The sequence below is a fragment of the Oncorhynchus masou genome, chromosome 12 (assembly GCF_036934945.1).
Source record: "Oncorhynchus masou masou isolate Uvic2021 chromosome 12, UVic_Omas_1.1, whole genome shotgun sequence".
Lineage (NCBI taxonomy): Eukaryota > Metazoa > Chordata > Actinopteri > Salmoniformes > Salmonidae > Oncorhynchus > Oncorhynchus masou.
This window is the reverse complement of record NC_088223.1, coordinates 90,870,893-90,893,392: the sequence shown is the minus strand read 5'-3', so window position 1 is coordinate 90,893,392 and position 22,500 is coordinate 90,870,893. Positions and strand designations below refer to the sequence as shown.

General features: G+C 49.6%; 1 pseudogene; it reads left to right on the top strand.

Annotated features, from left to right (window-relative positions):
* LOC135549427 (peripheral-type benzodiazepine receptor-associated protein 1-like) overlaps positions 1-21,578 on the top strand; it is a 39,519-nt pseudogene extending 17,941 nt beyond the window's left edge.
* The last annotated feature ends 922 nt before the right edge of the window (positions 21,579-22,500 follow it).

Here is a 22,500-nt window from a genome sequence, read left to right as displayed (position 1 = left end):
TAGAAGTTTGGTATGGAGGACAGAGAGAGACATGCTAGAGAGATCATAGAAACAGACAGGATAGAAGTTTGGTATGGAGGACAGAGAGAGACATGCTAGAGAGATCATAGAAACAGACATGATAGATACTGTATCTATCTCTGGCATTTAAAGACGCAGCCTTCTCTCTGAGAACCTGGACTCTGATTGCAGTGTGATTTTAGCCAATTAACCATGTGTTCTTTCCTCAACTCACCGTTACACAAACATGAGTTTGTTTTTAAAGTGCTTTTTCTGTTTTGCTTTGTGTTCTTTCTTTTCCTGCTAACCAGACTACATTGGACTCCATGCAGGTACCAGCAACAACCTCACACAAACTCAACTACCCCGTTTTCAACCTCAACTACCCCTTCCCAACCTCAACCATCCCGTTCCCATCTCGTTCCCAACCTCAACCATCCCGTTCCCATCTCGTTCCCAACCTCAACCACCCCCTTCCCAACCTCAACCATCCCGTTCCCATCCCATTCCCAACCTCAACCATCCCGTTCCCACCCCCTTCCCAACCTCAACCACCCCGTTCCCAACCTCAACCACCCCTTCCCAACCTCAACCATCCCGTTCCCAAACCTCGACCACCCCTTCCCAACCTCAACCATCCCCTTCCCAACCTCAACCATCCCAACCTCAACCATCTTCCCAACCTCAACCCAACCTCAACCACCCCCTTCCCAACCTCAATCCATCATCTTCCCAACCTCAACCACCCCCTTCCCAACCTCAACCACCCCCCTTCCCAACCTCAACCATCCCCCGTTCCCAACCTCAACCATCCCCTTCCCAACCTCAACCATCCCCTTCCCATCCTCAACCATCCCCTTCCCAACCTCAACCACCCCCTTCCCAACCTCAACCACCATCCCACCCCTCCCAACCTCAACCACCCCCTTCCCAACCTCAACCATCCCAACCTCAACTTCCCCCTTCCCAACCTCAACCACCCAGTTCCCATTCCCAACCTCAACCACCCCCTTCCCAACCTCAACCACCCCCTTCCCAACCAACCCCTTCCCAACCTCAACCATCCCCTTCCCAAACCTCAACCACCCCCTTCCCAACCTCAACCACCCAGTTCCCCTTCCCAACCTCAACCATCCCCTTCCCAACCTCAACCATCCCCTTCCCAACCTCAACCATCCCCTTCCCATCCCCTTCCCAACCTCAACCATCCCCTTCCCAACCTCAACCATCCCCTTCCCAACCTCAACCACCCCTTCCCAACCTCAACCACCCAGTTCCCATCTCCCCAACCTCAACCACCTCCCCAACCCAACCATCCCCTTCCCAACCTCAACCATCCCCTTCCCATCCCCTTCCCAACCTCAACCACCCCTTCCCAACCCTCGACCATCCCCTTCCCAACCTCAACCATCCCCTTCCCAACCTCAACCACCCCCTTCCCAACCATCCCCTTCCCAACCTCAACCATCCCCTTCCCAACCTCAACCATCCCCTTCCCAACCTCAACCACCCCCTTCCCAACCTCAACCATCCCCTCCCCAACCTCAACCACCCCCTTCCCAACCTCAACCACCCCCTTCCCAACCTCAACCACCCCCTTCACAACCTCAACCACCCCCTTCCCAACCTCAACTTCCCCCTTCCCAACCTCAACCACCCAGTTCCCATCTCGTTCCCAACCTCAACCACCCCCTTCCCAACCTCAACCACCCCCTTCCCAACCTCAACCATCCCCTTCCCAACCTCAACCATCCCCTTCCCAACCTCAACCACCCCCTTCCCAACCTCAACCACCCAGTTCCCATCTCGTTCCCAACCTCAACCACCTCGTTCCCAACCTCAACCATCCCCTTCCCAACCTCAACCATCCCCTTCCCATCCCCTTCCCCAACCTCAACCACCCCTTCCCAACCTCAACCACCCAGTTCCCATCCAACCTCAACCACCTCGTTCCCAACCTCAACCATCCCCTTCCCAACCTCAACCATCCCCTTCCCAACCTCAACCACCCCCTTCCCAACCTCAACCATCCCCTTCCCAACCTCAACCACCCCATTCCCAACCTCAACCATCCCCTTCCCAACCTCAACCACCCCCTCCCAACCTCAACCATCCCCTTCCCAACCTCAACCACCCCCTTCCCAACCTCAACCACCCCTTCCCAACCTCAACCACCCCCTTCCCAACCTTCCCAACCACCCCCATCCCATCCCCAACCTCAACCACCCCTTCCCAACCTCAACCACCCCCTTCCCATCCCCTTCCCAACCTCAACCACCCCTTCCCAACCTCAACCATCCCCTTCCCAACCTCAACCACCCCTTCCCAGTTCACCATCTCGTTCCCAACCTCAACCACCCCTTCCCAACCTCAACCATCCCCTTCCCAACCTCAACCACCCCTTCCCAACCTCAATCACCCCTTCCCAACCTCAACCACCCCCTTCCCAACCTCAACCACCCCGTTCCCAACCTCAACCACCCCCTTCCCAACCTCAACCACCCCTTCCCAACCTCAACCACCCCCTTCCCAACCTCAACCACCCCCTTCCCAACCTCAACCACCCCCTTCCCAACCTCAACCACCCCCTTCCCAACCTCAACCACCCAGTTCCCATCTCGTTCCCAACCTCAACCACCCCCTTCCCAACCTCAACCATCCCCTTCCCAACCTCAACCACCCCCTTCCCAACCTCAACCACCCCTTCCCATCTCAACCACCCCCTTCCCAACCTCAACCACCCTTCCCAACCTCAACCACCCCCTTCCCAACCTCAACCACCCCTTCCCAACCTCAACCACCCCCCATTCCCAACCTCAACCACCCCCTTCCCAACCTCAACCACCCCCTTCCCAACCTCAACCACCCCTTCCCAACCTCAACCACCCCCTTCCCAACCTCAACCACCCCGTTCCCAACCTCAACCACCCCCTTCCCAACCCAACCACCCCCTTCCCAACCAACCACCCCCTTCCCAACCTCAACCACCCCTTCCCAACCTCAACCACCCCCTTCCCAACCTCAACCACCCCCTTCCCAACCTCAACCACCCCCTTCCCAACCTCAACCACCCCCATTCCCCTCAACCACCCCCTTCCCAACCTCAACCACCCCTTCCCAACCTCAATCACCCCCTTCCCAACCTCAACCCCCCTTCCCAACCTCAACCACCCCGTCCCAACCTCAACCACCCCGTTCCCAACCTCAACCACCCCTTCCCAACCTCAACCACCCCCTTCCCAACCTCAACCACCCCCTTCCCAACCTCAACCACCCCCTTCCCAACCTCAACCATCCCCTTCCCAACCTCAACCACCCCCTTCCCAACCTCAACCACCCAGTTCCCATCTCGTTCCCAACCTCAACCACCCCCTTCCCAACCTCAACCACCCCGTTCCCATCTCGTTCCCAACCTCAACCACCCCCTTCCCAACCTCTACAAACCCATAGACAAAGGTGTCCGTGCAACAAGTTAGTGGCTCATTAGTTTTTCAATGAAGGACAAATGTAAACGTCAGCGCCGGTGATAGCCTGATGGTAGTTGTTTCTGGTGAGGTATTTATGGAAAGGCAAAGTTGGCCTCTAATGTTCTCTAGCTACAGTGGAGGTGGTCTATAATGTTGTAGCAGGCTTTGACTACAGCATGAGCATGCTGATTTGTGCTCTCTGTAAGGCGACAGGCTCCAGACAGGTTTAGTGTGTGTGTAAGTGTGTTGTACTGTACTGTACTATGTGCCTTTTCCTACACAGCTGTGTGTTTCAATCAGTTACATACAGGCCTAGTGTTAATTGTGTCCATTTTAAATAATCCCTTTGTGTGGACACAGAGAGTCCCTCTGATTCCGGCGTGTGTGTGTGTGTGTGTGTGTGTGTGTGTGTGTGTGTGTGCGTGTGCATGTCTGTGCGTGCGAGCACTGTATGTGTGAAACAGCCCGGGGCCGGGTGACTCTGCTGCTAGATTAGAGTGTATCTATGGCATGGACTCCAGTACCCCGCTGGGCTGAGTGCACGGAACCTTGGTCATAGGAGAATTGGCTTGGGATTTAAGCTCAGGGTGTTAAGATAGAGTTAGCCTGCTTTCTTAGGCAGTCGAACTTTGACCCTAATATAGTGGGGGTTCTCTGTCTCTTCTCTCTCTCTTCCTATCTCTCCGCCTTTCCTCGCTATATCTATTGTCTTTCTCTCATCTCAAAGTAGTTTAACCCAGTCTCTCTATTGGGACCTTGATCTGTTTTACAGTGAGCAGCACAGTGACTCAAGAGAATGGGAAATTCTATTCACATTCTGTGTAGTCAGTTGGATCTACTTGCTGTCTGTCCCCATTTGACTTGGTTCATGCTAGCAGTCATTTGGTACACGCTTTGCTTGGTGTTGTAGGTGAGAGGTTTGACAGGAAGCTGTGTGTGTGTGTGTGTGTGTGTGTGTGTGTGTGTGTGTGTGTGTGTGTGTGTGTGTGTGTGTGTGTGTGTGTGTGTGTGTGTGTGTGTGTGTGTGTGTGTCAGTGCGCTCGCTTGTGTCTGTGTTTCATGTAGCTGCAGGCCCCTGTCACATCAGTACCAGGAAACTCCCACCACAACAAGAAGTGAAACCAGACACTTATAGAAACTTACTGGGGGCTGACGCTAACCCCGTAGAGAGTTCTGTACACCCTGTAGAGAGTTCTGTAAACACGGTAGAGCATTCTGTAAACCCCGTAGAGCATTCTATACACCCTGTAGAGCATTCTATACACCCTGTAGAGCATTCTATACACCCTGTAGAGCATTCTATACACCCTGTAGAGCATTCTGTAAACACGGTAGAGCATTCTGTAAACATGGTAGAGCATTCTGTACATGGTAGAGCATTCCACTATAGAGCATTCTATAAACCCTGTAGAGCATTCTGTACACCCTATAGAGCATTCTGTAAACATGGTAGAGCATTCTATACACCCTGTAGAGCATTCTATAAACCCTGTAGAGCATTCTGTACACCCTGTAGAGCATTCTGTAAACATGGTAGAGCATTCTATACACCCTGTAGAGCATTCTGTAAACACGGTAGAGCATTCTGTAAACACGGTAGAGCATTCTGTAAACATGGTAGAGCATTCTATACACCCTGTAGAGCATTCTATACACCCTGTAGAGCATTCTATACACCCTGTAGAGCATTCTGTAAACACGGTAGAGCATTCTGTAAACACGGTAGAGCATTCTATAAACCCTGTAGAGCATTCTATACACCCTGTAGAGCATTCTGTAAACCCTGTAGAGCATTCTACACCCTGTAGAGCATTCTATACACCCTGTAGAGCATTCTGTATAGAGCATTCTGTAAACACGGTAGAGCATTCTGTACAGAGCATTCTGTAAACTGTAGAGCATTCTGTACACCCTGTAGAGCATTCTGTAAACCCTGTAGAGCATTCTGTAAACCCTGTAGAGCATTCTGTACAACATTCTGTAAACCCTGAGAGCATTCTGTAAACCCTGTAGAGCATTCTGTAAACCCTGTAGAGCATTCTGTAAACACGGTAGAGCATTCTGTAAACACGGTAGAGCATTCTATACACCCTGTAGAGCATTCTGTAAACATGGTAGAGCATTCTGTAAACACGGTAGAGCATTCTGTAAACACGGTAGAGCATTCTGTACACCCTGTAGAGCATTCTGTAAACACGGTAGAGCATTCTGTAAACACGGTAGAGCATTCTGTAAACACGGTAGAGCATTCTGTAAACCCTGTAGAGCATTCTGTAAACCCTGTAGAGCATTCTGTAAACCCTGTAGAGCATTCTGTAAACACGGTAGAGCATTCTGTAAACACGGTAGAGCATTCTGTAAACCCGGTAGAGCATTCTGTAAACACGGTTCTGTAAACCCTGAGAGCATTCTGTACACACGGTAGAGCATTCTGTAAACACGGTAGAGCATTCTGTAAACCCTGTAGAGCATTCTGTACACCCTATAGAGCATTCTGTAAACCCTGTAGAGCATTCTGTAAACACGGTAGAGCATTCTGTAAACACGGTAGAGCATTCTATACACCCTGTAGAGCATTCTGTAAACACGGTAGAGCATTCTGTACACCCTGTAAAAACACGGTAGAGCATTCTGTACACCCTGTAGAGCATTCTGTACACCCTATAGAGCATTCTATAAACCCTGTAGAGCATTCTGTAAACACGGTAGAGCATTCTGTAAACACGGTAGAGCATTCTGTAAACACGGTAGAGCATTCTGTAAACACGGTAGAGCATTCTGTAAACACGGTAGAGTATTCTGTAAACACGGTAGAGTATTCATTCTGTAGAGTGTTCTGACTCAGCTGTGGCTATGTAATGGCTTTGCTAGAGTGACTGTGAGTGCTGCACGACCATGTGTTGGAGGACATGCAACTCGCTACACTTCAGATTCTGTTTGTCACCTTACCCATAAAACCAACACCTACTTCTGTTAACCTGTTACTCACCCTCCACCCTCCTTTTCCTACCTTTTTTGTCTTTTAATTTTAAAAAATATTGTAATTGTAAGTGAATGTTTGCATTTTATAATCAGGGGTTGGAACTGTTTCCAGAAAATAACAGACATTTTCAAGAAGCAGAATCAGAGCTGGAACAAAGTGTTCTATACTGTTTCAGAACCGTTATTTTAAAAGCATGGAAACCGGTTCATAAACATTTTTTACGTTCAAGCATTTTCTTTCAGTCCTTCCCCCCTCGAAGTGTAGCCCCTCCCCCCCCGAAGCGTAGCCCCTCCCCTCGAGGCATAGCCCCTCTCCCCCTCTGAAGCGTAGCTGTAGCCCCTCCCCCTCTGAAGCATAGCTGTAGCCCCTCCCCTCTGAAGCATAGCTGTAGCCCCTCCCCCTCTGAAGCGTAGCTGTAGCCCCCCCTCAGCGTAGCCCCTCCCCCTCGAAGCGTAGCCCCTCCCCCTCGAAGCGTAGCTGTGGCCCCTCCCCCTCCGAAGCGTAGCTGTAGCCCCTCCCCTCTGAAGCGTAGCTGTAGCCCCTCCCCCTCCGAAGCGTAGCCCCTCCCCCTCTGAAGTGTAGCTGTAGCCCCTCCCCCTCTGAAGTGTAGCTGTAGCCCCTCCCCCTCCGAAGCGTAGCCCCTCCCCCTCGAAGCGTAGCTGTAGCCCCTCCCCCTCTGAAGCATAGCTGTACCCTACTGAAGTTTCAAGCGTGATTCAATAGATAGATTGAGAGATGTTTTATCAACGAAGAATGGTTAAACTTTTTCAATGCTAGTTAGGGCACATTGGATGTATCAACTACTAAAATGTAAGGTACGTTTTAATTCTGGTGCCACTCTGTTAGCTAGCGAGCTCCTCTGGTCCAACTTTAAGCCGACTATGAAGTTCAAAGACATTAAAAGTTTGTCCGTAGAAGCCGCTCCTCAGTAGGTACAATTCTCTGGGCCTAATACAGATAATGGTTTGTCATCACGAGGCTCAGCACTCCAAACCAAGCCTCCACCCTCCACCCTTCACCCTCTCTCCCCACCCGCAACATTACAGTTGCATCTGGTGCCCGACACTCGTCTTTCATCACTGAGCTATAGCTTGCTGCTCTAACGCACTGCATGATAATTTAGGTCATTTAATGTAAGTTAATGTAAAAAAAAATATATGATTTCAAAGGTTTAGAAATTAAATGGAAAGGAACGATATAAACCTGTACTTATAAAAACATTTTTTGTCTCTGTGCTCTTCAGTCTAAGGTGCGGGAGTTGGAGGATAAGTGTCACAGCCAGAGTGAACAGTTCAGCCTGCTCAGCCATGAGCTGGAGACCTTCAGACTACAGGCTGGCAAACTGGACCTGTCTGGCTCCACCATCCTCACTAACCCCCCTCTCTGCCATCTGACCAACGGGGTGGGCCTCACCGGAGGTAACCATAGCGACCATTATTACCGTCATCACACTATTGCACACCATTGGGAAACTGTTGTTCCAATGATATCACCACAACTATTATAACCATCTCAAATTACCGTAATGACACTATTGCACACCATTGGGCAACTGTTATTCCCATGATATCACCATAACTATTATAACCATCTCAAATTACCGTAATGACACTATTGCACACCATTGGGCAACTGTTATTCCCATGATATCACCATAACTATTATAACCATCTCAAATTACCGTAATGACACTATTGCACACCATTGGGCAACTGTTATTCCCATGATATCACCACAACTATGACAACCATATCATATTACCGTAATGAGACTAATACGTTCCTCATACTCACTATTATTCCCCTCATGATATACACTTCCCATCCCAATAAATGTATATTTTCATATGGCCTTCGTATGCCCCCTCGGCCTCCTTTTCAAATACTACTACCGAATCTCCCTCAGACACAGTTGACCCATAGTTTATACCAAGATGCATTTTACACTGAAGATAGCTGAAGTAAAGTGTTTGTTCCAGCTGTGGATCTCCATGTAGATAGTAGAAATGTATTACCTTTGCCGTGAATGAGTTTGAAAGAGATTCCACTTGATAAATTCCCTTTGATACAGACCCGTATGAGAACATGATATTTTGTAAACCTGGCCACAGCTGGCCTTAAAGTATCCCTTAAAGTCCCTACTCTATCCATCCATTTATCCATCCATTTATCCATCCATATATCCATATATCCATCCATTTATCCATCCATATATCCATGTATCCATATATCCATATATCCATCCATATATCCATCCATATATCCATATATCTATCCATCCATATCCATATATCCATCCATATATCCATATATCCATCCATATATCCATATATCCATCCATATATCCATATATCCATCCATATATCCATATATCCATCCATATATCCATATATCCATCCATATATCCATCCATATATCCATATATCCATATATCCATCCATATATCCATCCATATATCCATCCATATATCCATATATCCATCCATATATCCATATATCCATCCATATATCCATATATCCATCCATATATCCATATATCCATCCATATATCCATATATCCATCCATATATCCATATATCCATGTATCCATCCGTATATCCATCCGTATATCCATCCGTATATCCATCCATATATCCATCCATATATCCATCCATATATCCATATATCCATCCATATATCCATCCATATATCCATCCATATATCCATATATCCATCCATATATCCATCCGTATATCCATCCATATATCCATATATCCATCCATATATCCATATATCCATCCATATATCCATATATCCATCCATATATCCATCCATATATCCATGTATCCATATATCCATCCATATATCCATCCATATATCCATCCATATATCCATCCATATCCATCCATATATCCATATATCCATATATCCATCCATATATCCATCCATATATCCATCCATATATCCATCCATATATCCATCCATATATCCATATATCCATCCATATATCCATCCGTATATCCATATATCCATCCATATATCCATCCATATATCCATATATCCATCCATATATCCATCCATATCCATATATCCATCCATATATCCATATATCCATCCATATATCCATCCATATATCCATCCATATATCCATCCATATATCCATCCATATATCCATCCATATATCCATATATCCATCCATATATCCATCCATATATCCATCCATATATCCATATATCCATCCATATATCCATCCATATATCCATCCATATATCCATCCATATATCCATCCATATATCCATATATCATCCATATTTCCATCCATATATCCATGTATCCATATATCCATATATCCATCCATATATCCATCCATATATCCATCCATATATCCATCCATATATCCATGTATCCATATATCCATGTATCCATATATCCATCCATATATCCATATATCCATCCATATATCCATCCATATATCCATCCATATATCCATCCATATATCCATCCATATATCCATGTATCCATATATCCATATATCCATCCATATATCCATCCATATATCCATCCATATATCCATATATCCATATATCCATCCATATATCCATATATCCATATATCCATCCATCGATCCATAGATATATCCATATATAACCATCTATATATCCATCCATATATCCATCTAGCAGCCTGCACACCAACCACTTGCCAACCACCTAGCTAACTACAAGCAGGAGAGTTGGGGTTAGATGTGTGTGGCCTGGGGTGGCCAGCTGTCTAGGACACTGCCTCCAGAACACGTGCTGCTGCTCACATGGGTTCCGATCCAACCCACGCTCTATCTTTCCTCTCACTCTCTCACTGTCCTACCTAATAAACATGAAAAAAAAGAAGTGGTATATGATTGCTTTTGAAGTGTCTTCTTACTCCTAGATGTGGCAGCAACTCTACGGATGGGGGCCACCCCTCACGCTGCGGGTCTCACACGCTCCCCACCGTAAAGCACCGTGAGCTGCCCAACATCAGCCTGACCAAGTCCTCCAGCACCCCCAAGTCTGCCTCTGATACCACCCACCTCTCCCCAAGTCAGCCGAGTCCCACCACAGCCCACGCAGGACCAGCCCCACGCCACATGAGGTGAGAGCTCCAGCCCTGTTTCATATCATTCAATCACTACTCACTAGGGAGAATCACTACTCACTAGGGAGAATCGCTACTCACTAGGGAGAATCGCTACTCACTAGGGAGAATCGCTACTCACTAGGGAGAATCGCTACTCACTAGGGAGAATCGCTGCTCACTAGGGAGAATCGCTGCTCACTAGGGAGAATCGCTGCTCACGAGGGAGAATCGCTGCTCACGAGGGAGAATCACTGCTCACTAGGGAGAATCGCTGCTCACTAGGGAGAATCGCTACTCACCAGGGAGAATCACTACTCACCAGGGAGAATCACTACTCACCTGGGAGAATCACTACTCACCAGGGAGAATCACTACTCACCAGGGAGAATCACTAGAGAGAATCACTACTCACTAGGGAGAATCACTAGAAGAATCATTACTCACTGGGAAGAATCATTACTCACTAGGGAGAATCACTAGAGAGAATCACTGCTCATTGGAGGGAACCACTACTTATTAGGAAGAATCACTACTCTCTCGGGAGAATCACTACTCTCTCGGGAGAATCACTACTCACTAGGGAGAATCACTACTCTCTCGGGAGAATCACTACTCTCTCGGGAGAATCACTACTCACTCGGGAGAATCACTACTCTCTCGGGAGAATCACTACTCTCTAGGGAGAATCACTACTCACTAGGGAGAATCACTACTCACTCGGGAGAATCACTACTCACTCGGGAGAATCACTACTCACTCGGGAGAATCACTACTCTCTCGGGAGAATCACTACTCTCTAGGGAGAATCACTACTCACTAGGGAGAATCACTACTCACTAGGGAGAATCACCACTCACTGGGGAGAATCACTAGAGAGAATCACTACTCACTAGGGAGAATCACTACTCACTAGGGAGAATCACTACTCACTGGGAAGAATCATTACTCACTAGGGAGAATCACTACTCACTCGGGAGGATCACTACTCACTCGGGAGGATCACTACTCACTCGGGAGGATCACTACTCACTAGGGAGAATCACTACTCACTTTGGAGAATCACTACTCACTTTGGAGAATAACTAGGAGAATCACTACTCACTAGGGAGAATCACTACTCACTAGGGAGAATCACTACTCATTTTGGAGAATCACTACTCACTTTGGAGAATCACTACTCACTTTGGAGAATAACTAGGGAGAATCACTACTCACTTTGAGAATAACTAGGGAGAATTACTACTCACTAGGGAGAATCATTACTCACGAGGGAGAATCACAATTTGTTTCAAATGGAGAGTTTCCCGTTTAACTTTAAATCATGACCTGGAATCATGTGTGGTGGTGGAGTAGTCTTACTAAGGGCATAACTGTGGGCATTTCAGACTGACTCAGCATTTTAGTTTTAGTTTAACTCTGGTACAGTAGCAAAAATATTAGCATGTACTATAATTTGCGACACTAGCACAAATGTTGTTTTTTTTGTCATGAGAATAACTGCTAAGCTATTTTCAATCAATTGGACTCAAATATTCCTCAAGTCATCCAGATCATGGGTTGTCTCCAATAAATGCCATTATTAGTCCTGTGGATTTGCATGTCAGACTTCATAGATTTAAAAAAAACGTCATTAGCCTTTCTTTCTCTCTCACACGGCACTGGCTGTACTAGAACACTGGCTGTACTAGAACACTGGCTGTACTAGAACACTGGCTGTACTAGAACACTGGCTGTACTAGAACACTGGCTGTACTAGCACACTGGTTGTACTAGGGCACTGACTGTACTAGGGCACTGGCTGTACTAGCGCACTGGCTGTACTAGCGCACTGGCTGTACTAGAGCACTGGCTGTACTAGCACACTGGCTGTACTAGCGCACTGGCTGTACTAGGGCACTGGCTGTACTAGCGCACTGGCTGTACTAGCGCACTGGCTGTACTAGCGCACTGGCTGTACTAGCACACTGGCTGTACTAGCGCACTGGCTGTACTAGAACACTGGCTGTACTAGCGCACTGGCTGTACTAGCGCACTGGCTGTACTAGAACACTGGCTGTACTAGGGCACTGGCTGTACTAGGGCACTGGCTGTACTAGAACACTGGCTGTACTAGCACACTGGCTGTACTAGCGCACTGGCTGTACTAGCACACTGGCTGTACTAGAACACTGGCTGTACTAGAACACTGGCTGTACTAGCACACTGGCTGTACTAGGGCACTGGCTGTACTAGCGCACTGGCTGTACTAGCGCACTGGCTGTACTAGGGCACTGGCTGTACTAGCACACTGGCTGTACTAGGGCACTGGCTGTACTAGCGCACTGGCTGTACTAGCACACTGGCTGTACTAGCGCACTGGCTGTACTAGCACACTGGCTGTACTAGCACACTGGCTGTACTAGCACACTGGCTGTACTAGCACACTGGCTAGGGATTAAATACGCAATGGTAAATACAGCACATTGCAGTGTTGGAGATAACAGAATAAGACCTTGTTGAGGGGGGTCTGTCTTCTATCAGTGTTGGAGATAACAGAATTGGAACTTGTTAGAGGGGGAAGAGGGGGAAGATGGAGTGCAGGCCAGGGGAAGCTCGGGCGGGTTTCAGGAAACCAGGTGCGGAAGCTGAGGCTGGAGCGAGAGGGGTTGGCACAGGGTAAGCAGGTCCGGAAGCTGAGGCTGGAGCGAGAGGGGTTGGCACAGGGTAAGCAGGTCCGGAAGCTGAGGCTGGAGGGAGAGGGGTTGAGACAGGGTAAGCAGGTCCAGAGGCTGAGGCTGGAGCGAGAGGGGTTGAGACAGGGTAAGCAGGTCCGGAGGCTGAGGCTGGAGCGAGAGGGGTTGAGACAGGGTAAGCAGGTCCGGAGGCTGAGGCTGGAGGGAGAGGGGTTGAGACAGGGTAAGCAGGTCCGGAGGCTGAGGCTGGAGCGAGAGGGGTTGGGACAGGGTAAGCAGGTCCGGAGTCTGAGGCTGGAGGGAGAGGGGTTGAGACAGGGTAAGCAGGTCCGGAGGCTGAGGCTGGAGCGAGAGGGGTTGAGACAGGGTAAGCAGGTCCGGAGGCTGAGGCTGGAGTGAGAGGGGTTGAGACAGGGTAACCAGGTCCAGAGGCTGAGGCTGGAGCGAGCGAGGGGGGTAGGCACAGGGTGAGCAGGTCCGGAGGCTGAGGCTGGAGCTAGAGGGGTTGAGACAGGGTAAGCAGGTCCGGAGTCTGAGGCTAGAGCGAGAGGGGTTGAGACAGGGTGAGCAGGTCCGGAGGCTGAGGCTGGAGCGAGAGGGGTAGGCACAGGGTGAGCAGGTCCGGAGGCTGAGGCTGGAGCTAGAGGGGTTGAGACAGGGTAAGCAGGTCCGGAGGCTGAGGCTAGAGCGAGAGGGGTTGAGACAGGGTGAGCAGGTCCGGAGGCTGAGGCTGGAGCGAGAGGGGTTGGCACAGGGTGAGCAGGTCCGGAGGGGAGTCCAAGGGAGCAGTAGAGTGGGGAATCCAGGACATAGTAGCAGGATGAGGAGACGTGGGACTGGAGACAGGGACCAGAGTCAGAGCGGGCGGAACTATAGCGGAGAGGAAACCCGTGTCAGGCAAGGAAAACAGGCACAACAGGATCTAAATAGTAACAAACGTCTAGAAACGTAGACTGACTGAGCAAAGATTACGATCTGGCAGTGTGAAAGTGGCAGGACTGAGTATTTGTGGAGGTCTTGATTATGGAACAGATTGCAGCTGGTGGGGACCTGCTGACTCCGGCACACCTGTCTCTGTCCACACAATCACACAGAGAGGGGAGAGTGAGAGAGTACAGGGGGAGTGGCGGCAGGTCAAGGAGACACAGGATGAGCAGTAGAGGGCGTGGCAGGAGCAGATGTAACACCTTGTTGAGGTTGGGGGTCTGTCTTCTATCAGTGTTGGAGATAACAGAATAGGACCTTGTTGAGGTTGGGGGTGGGGGTCAGAAAAGGACCTGTCTTCTATCAGTGTTGGAGATAACAGAATAAGACCTTGTTGAGGTTGGAGGTCTGTCTTCTATCAGTGTTGGAGATAACAGAATAGGACCTTGTTGAGGTTGGAGGTCTGTCTTCTATCAGTGTTGGAGATAACAGAATAGGACCTTGTTGAGGTTGGAGGTCTGTCTTCTATCAGTGTTGGAGATAACAGAATAGGACCTTGTTGAGGTTGGAGGTCTGTCTTCTATCAGTGTTGGAGATAACAGAATAGGACCTTGTTGAGGTTGGAGGTCTGTCTTCTATCAGTGTTGGAGATAACAGAATAGGACCTTGTTGAGGTTGGCTGGTCTCGGTCTTCTCTAATTCAGTTTCCAGCTTTGTGCATACATTTTTTTTTCTGTCTCTCTCACATTGCATTGTAGTGTAGAATATTGACCAAAGACAAATGCAGCACTTAGAGTGAGTGTCTATCCTCCCTCTCATCCAGTCTCTGTAGTGAGTGTCAATCCTCCCTCTCATCCATCCATCCAGTCATCCAGCCAGACACTACCAACAACAGCTGGCTCTCTAAATCTCATATTTAGTGAGATAATCCCAGTGCTGTGGATTCTGTTTTGGATTATAAAAGGTTGTAGTAGTTGTGTGTGATTATCCTGAAAAGTTTTTTTCCCAGACGGGGAGCTACAAATACAATGTCTGTTTTCTCATTGTTTACCGGTAGTGTATCATTCATACCCTGTAACTAGTCATAAGACCAGACGACGAACAAACACACTCAGCATTTATATCAGTGTGTCTATTGGAACCGTATCTGCCCTGGTCAACACGTTTTGCACTATATAGGGAAGCACTGTAGCCTGTAGGGAATAGGGTGTTGTGTGTTTGTGTCGGCCTGCAGTATTAGCCAGAGGAAAACAAAGGCGGTCGTCATGAAGCTGATGCTGGGAGTATTTTGAGAGAAGCTACTGTTTAAGCAGCTTGTTAGTGGCCACTGTCCCAATCCACTGTGCATTGTGCCCAGCTGCCCACGTTATACATACATCTCTTTGCAGAATCTCTGATGTGGAGGGAGGAAGTCGACGACAGAAAAACGTAAAAAGTTTTTATTTAAAGTAGATAGAATAATAATAATGTGTGTGGCTTTCTGCTATTCAGGAGGCATTGATCCAGCCAGGGGGAGGGGGGGTTTGACCTGATGACAGCCAGGGGGTGGGGAGGTTTGACCTGATGACAGCCAGGGGCGGGGAGGTTTGACCTGATGACAGCCAGGGGTGGGGAGGTTTGACCTGATGACAGCCAGGGGGTGGGAAGGTTTGACCTGATGACAGCCAGGGGGCGGGGAGGTTTGACCTGATGACAGCCAGGGGGTGGGGAGGTTCGACCTGATGACAGCCAGGGGGTGGGGAGGTTCGACCTGATGACAGCCAGGGGCGGAGGTTTGACCTAATGACAGCCAGGGGGCGGGGAGGTTTGACCTGATGACAGCCAGGGGTGGGGAGGTTTGACCTGATGACAGCCAGGGGGTGAGAAGGTTTGACCTGATGACAGCCAACCTGATGACAGCCAGGGGTGGGAAGGTTTGACCTGATGACAGCCAACCTGGGCCAGGGGGTGGGAAGGTTTGACCTGATGACAGCCAACCTGATGACAGCCAGGGGGGGAAGGTTTGACCTGATGACAGCCAGGGGTTGGGAAGGTTTGACCTGATGACAGCCAGGGGGTGGGAAGGTTTGACCTGATGACAGCCAGGGGGTGGGAAGGTTTGACCTGATGACAGCCAGGGGCGGGGAGTTTTGACCTGATGACAGCCAGGGGGTGGGGAGGTTTGACCTGATGACAGCCAGGGGCGGGGAGTTTTGACCTGATGACAGCCAGGGGGCGGGGAGTTTTGACCTGATGACAGCCAGGGGGCGGGGAGTTTTGACCTGATGACAGCCAGGGGGAGGTTTGACCTGATGACAGCCAGGGGGGCGGGGAGGTTTGACCTGATGACAGCCAGGGGTGGGAAGGTTTGACCTGGGATGACAGCCAGGGGGTGGGAAGGTTTGACCTGATGACAGCTAGGGGGTGGGAAGGTTTGACCTGATGACAGCCAGGGGGTGGGAAGGTTTGACCTGATGACAGCCAGGGGTGGGAAGGTTTGACCTGATGACAGCCAGGGGTGGGAAGGTTTGACCTGATGACAGCCAGGGGTGGGGAGGTTTGACCTGATGACAGCCAGGGGGCGGGAAGGTTTGACCTGATGACAGCCAGGGGGTGGGGAGGTTTGACCTGATAACAGATCAAAGTTCCAATACGAAGTATATACCATTTAGCAAGCGCTTTTATCCAAAGACACTTTACATTCCAGTGAGTGCTGTACATTTTTTTTCTTCATGAATATGTATTATTTTCCTGGACAAAACCCTGCAGGAATTTAAATTGCCGGCGTCAAGCTCTTACCCACAAACCATCACAGAGTGCAACATGTTTCCAGTGCCTCATTGTTGACTGTCATGTTGTCAGGTTGACACTGCCAGTGAAGTGGAGGAGCTGGACATCGATGTATCCCCAGCGCCTTACACAGCTCTCAGGGGAGCCTCCCAGCTACAGGTGTTCATTGCCAGATACAGGTAAGGACAGGCGGACACAGCTTCGGCCAAATCTGCCATGTGACTTCACTCTGTTGTTGATCCTAGTTATTGTTTAGATGCTTGATTTAGTGGCGTTCATTAGTAGAAAGAATTAAAGAACCGGTATGTTTTTTTTCTTCTTGTTTTTCACAAAGAATCTGGGTATACAACAGTTAACAATAACAAGGAGATGAGTTGTGTTTCTAATACTTTAGCGTTGATAACATGGCTTTATTTTTCTCCAGCTATAACCCTTATGATGGTCCCAATGATAACCCAGAGGTGGAGCTGCCTCTCACCGCTGGGGAGTACATCTATGTTTATGGCGGTATGGATGACGATGGCTTCTATGAAGGTGGGGCTTCTCCAAAACCTTACGTTTTAACACTGAAAGTAAAAAAAAATGTACACTGAAATGTTAACACTGATATTTAGATTTTTTTTATGTTGAAATGTTAGCACTGAAAGTTACAATTTGACATGTTAACACCAAAATTTAGATTTTTTTAATGTTGAAATGTTAGCACTGAAAGTTACAATTTGACATGTTAACACTCAAATTTAGATTTTTTTAATGTTGAAATGTTAACACTGAAAGTTACAATTTTACATATTAACACCAAAAGTTTTTAGTTTTTTTTAACACTGTTAAAGTTTTTAGTGCCTCAAACAAAACACCAAACGGAAGTCCCCTCTCTGTCCCTCTTCAGGAGAGCTGATGGACGGGCGAAGAGGGGCTGGTCCCCTCCAACTTTGTGAGCGTGTCTCAGACGACGACATGATAAGCTCCCACGTTCCAGAGGGCACGGATATATCCCACAACTCCCTGCTGACAGCAGCCTGCACAGCGCCAGTCACCAGCACCACCTCTGCCTTGGGGGCCCAGGTACCTCTGAGAGGACAGACCTACGCCAGCAGCCTCTGTCCCCTCAGGGGAGCAGTTCCCCCTCGGATCCATCCCTCCCAGCCCCCCTCACCAACGGCCTGGATGGATCTGGACCTAGAGGGTGGGGGGTGGGCACTGTGCCTTACCCGCGCAAGCTCACCCTCATCAAGCAGCTGGCCAAGAGCATCATCATCAGCTGGGACGGACCCCGCTGGTGCCAGCGGGCTGGGGCAACGTGTGGAGCTACAATGTATACGTGGACCAGGAGCTGAAGCTCAACGTGCCCTTCGGCTCCCAGACTAAAGCTGTCCTAGAGAGACTAGACGTCACCCTCAAGGCCTACCGGGTGTCTGTGCAGAGCCTGACGGAGCGCGTGCAACTCGGACCAGCTCCGTTGCTCATTACTGGTGGGCAGGGACGTGTGTGTGGCGCCCACCCAGCTCAGAGTCGACCGGGTCACCGCCACCTCGGCCAGCCTGGCCTGGCTGCCGAGCAACAGTAACTATGTGCATGTTGTGTCCTTGAACGAGGAGGAGATGGAACTGGTGAAGGCTGGCAGCTACTCACTGTGCCTCGGTAACCTCACGCCCAGCCTTCAGTACACAGTCAAGGTGGAGGCTCAGCCGCACCAAACCCCCTGGGAGATTCCCCAGGAGAGACGGGAACACAAGACCGCCACCACCACCTTCACCACGTGGCCGCAGGTACGTGTTGCGAGACGGTGAGAGATACTGAAGATCAGAGATACTCAAGTACAAGGAAGGAGGGCTGAGGAACTGCTGGTTTTATGTTTCTACAGGAAAGCTAGTTTGATTCATGTCAGTGATTTGACAGAGATTCCACTCAACTGGTGTCCTCGGTCTTTAAAACAGTCCCTGATTAGAGAAGAGGAATGTAGTCAGGGGGCTGTTTATGAGCTGAAATTTGCTCGTGGTTTGATGTTTAATCCCTCGTCTCCCAGGCCCCCCAGACGCTCCTCTGGGCGTGCAGCTGATAAGGGCCCTCCCCAGGAATCGCCCTCATCAGCTGGCTACCTGTCACCATCGATGCTGCTGGGACCTCCAATGGGGTCCGGGTACCGGATACACAATCTACGCTGACAAGAGAAAGGCGAGAACTGTAGTAATTGTGTTTCTTCACTGGACACAGAGCAGAGTGTTTTAGGTTTTGGATGTAAAGACGATGAAATTATGATGGGAGGGGAAATTTGTTTGAATTGAGTGTGTCTGTCAGGCCAGTGTTTTAGGAGAGGTTCTGGGCTCTAAAGGCCCATTGAGTGTGTCTGTCAGGCCAATGTTTTAGGAGAGGTTCTGGGCTCTAAAGGCCCATTGAGTGTGTCTGTCAGGCCAGTGTTTTAGGAGAGGTTCTGGGCTCTAAAGGCCCATTGAGTGTGTCTGTCAGGCCAATGTTTTAGGAGAGGTTCTGGGCTCTAAAGGCCCATTGAGTGTGTCTGTCAGGCCAGTGTTTTAGGAGAGGTTCTGGGCTCTAAAGGCCCATTGAGTGTGTCTGTCAGGCCAGTGTTTTAGGAGAGGTTCTGTATTGCTCTCTTTCTCAAGACAGTGGTGTGTGTTTGTGTTCCACAGTATTTGTCGGTGATTCAGCTTCGACTGCAGTGATGTCTTGTCCCACCCTGCTGACTCTTCTATTGTTTGTCTCAGAGGTGTGAGGAGGATAGTGTGTGTCTGTGCTGTTGACCCCCTCTCCTCTCCTGCAATACCCTATAGGTGTTGGAGGTGTCATCCCCAACGGCGGGCAGTGCCCTGATGGGCCCGTCTCAGATCCAGTCCCTGATGGCAGCCCACGAGCTCACTGTGCGCACCATGTCTGCCCATGGGGAGTCCATCGACTCTGTGCCAGTCAACGTGCCCGCCAAGTTGTCCAACATCATGACCGGCCAGGCGTCGGCCGCCTCCTGCTCCTCGTCAACCCCCGTTCGTCAGTCAACCCCTGTCCACCAGTCACCACCCTACCAGTCACCCCCGTCGTCTGTCAACCCCTGTCCACCAGTCACCACCCTACCAGTCACCCCCGTTCGTCATTGGGGTCAACCCCTGTCCACCAGTCACCACCCTACCAGTCACCCCCATTGCATCAGTCAACTCCTGTCCACCAGTCGCCACCCTACCAGTCACCCCCGTTCGTCAGTCAACCCCTGTTTGTCAGTCAACCCTTATCCACCAGTCCCCCTCTACCAGTCCCCCCCATTGCATCAGTCAACTCCTGTCCACCAGTCCCCTCCTACCAGTCCCCCCATTGCATCAGTCAACTCCTGTCCACCAGTCGCCCTCCTACCAGTCCCCCCATTGCATCAGTCAACTCCTGTCCACCAGTCCCCCTCCTACCAGTCACCCCCATTGCATCAGTCAACTCCTGTCCACCAGTCGCCCCCCCTACCTGTCTTCGTCACCACCCGTCCAGCCCCAATCCCCATCTTACGGGAACTCAGCTGCCAAAGTGTCCACACTGCCCTACGCCACTGCCTCGCCGCCACTAGACGTCGCCACGCCATGGGCCCTAACGGAGCCCTCCACACAGAGCCTGCTCCCACACCCTGCCTGCGTACGCGGAGGTCTGGGCTAACCCCTTAGCAAAATCTCCTGTCCCCCCCTTGGGCTGCCTTGGCAGTGCTTGAGGCTATGTCATCTCCAGTAACACTAAACTATCAGGCCAAGTTACCATCAGTACCGTCAGCCTATCCGGCCCATGCTACCATCAGCTTCTCACATCAACACAACGGTATGTACAACACTGCTTAAACACCTGCTCTAGAACTCGTATTTAGAACTCTCATCTAGAAATGTCATATAGAACTCTAAAACTCACCTGCTCTAGAACTCTTCATCTAGGAATTCTGAAACTCCTGCTCTAGTGTCATCTAGAACTCCCTGATCTAGAACTCTCATATCGAACTCACCTGCTCTAGAACACTCATCTAGAACTAACCTCCTCTAGAATGCTCATCTAGAACTCTAAAACTCACCTGCTCTAGAACTCTAATCTAGAACTTTAAAACTCACCTGCTCTAAAATTCTCTAACTCACCTGCTCTAGAACTCTCATCTAGAACTCTTAAACTCACCTGCTCCAGAAGTGTCATCTAGAACTCCCCTGCTCTAGAACTCTCATATCGAACTCACCTGCTCTAGAACACTCATCTAGAACTCTAGAACTCACCTGTCGCTTATCTAGTCTACATCACTGTAACTATGTTGACTAAGCGTATGTAATACTGTATATCCTTGTCCTCCAACCAGAGCCCACATCTAGGCCCAGCAGCGGCCACGGAGCAGAGCAGAGCAGACACAGACCGCCCCAGAGTTCTCCGTCCTGTCATGTCCATCACAGACTTTCTCCCTGTGGAGGACGACTCCCGTGTCAACCTTTCAGCCCTGAGCCCTACCCCACCCCGCCCAAGACCCTTGTGCCACCCCGCTGGGGACCTCATCAACCCCCTGGACACACAGCCTCCCGGCCCCCCAGAGCCCCCTCTCCCCTGGAGTCAGAACCAGACTACTCCATGGAGAGGCCGACCCACGCTTGGTGTCCATGGAGGAGTTCCTCAGTCAGGACCAGGACACAGGCTTCAACAGGCAGCAGGTTGGTTAGTTAATTAGTTAGTTAGTCAGGTAGGTAGGTAGGTAGGTAGGTAGGTAGGTAGGTAGGTAGGTAGGTAGGTAGGTAGGTACTGTAGGTAGGTACTGTAGGTAGGTAGGAAGGTAGGTACTGCAGGTAGGTAGGTACTGTAGGTAGGTAGGTAGGTAGGTAGGTAGGTAGGTAGGTAGGTAGGTAGGTAGGTAGGTAGGTAGGTAGGTAGGTAGGTAGGTAGGTAGGTTTGTGGTAGGTACTGTAGGTAGGTACTGTAGGTAGGTACTGTAGGTAGGTAGGTAGGTAGGTAGGCAGGTAGGTAGGTGGGCAGGCAGGTAGGTAGGTAGGTGGTTACTGTAGGTAGTAGGTAGGTAGGTAGGTAGGTAGGTAGGTAGGCAGGTAGGTAGGTAGGTACTGGAGGTAGGTAGGTAGGTAGGTAGGCAGGCAGGCAGGCAGGCAGGTAGGTAGGCAGGTAGGCAGGTAGGTACTGGAGGCAGGTAGGTAGGTAGGTAGGTACTGGAGGCAGGTAGGTGGGTAGGAAGGTACTGGAGGTAGGTAGGTACTGGAGGTAGGTAGGTACTGGAGGTAGGTAGGTAGGTAGGTTAATGCTCAGATTAACCAGTTACTGCCCTAGCTCTAGGAAAAGCCTTTAGGATCATTATCTCTTGTTTAGATTGACCAGTTACTGCCCTAGCTCTAGGAAAAGCCTTTACGATCATTATCTCTTGTTTAGATTAACCAGTTACTGCCCTAGCTCTAGGAAAAGCCTTTACGATCATTATCTCTTGTTTAGATTAATCCGTTACTGCCCTAGCTCTAGAAAAGCCTTTAGGATCATTATCTCTTGTTTAGATTAATCAGTTACTGCCCTAGCTCTAGGAAAAGCCTTTAGATCATTATCTCTTGTTTAGATTAACCAGTTACTGCCCTAGCTCTAGGAAAA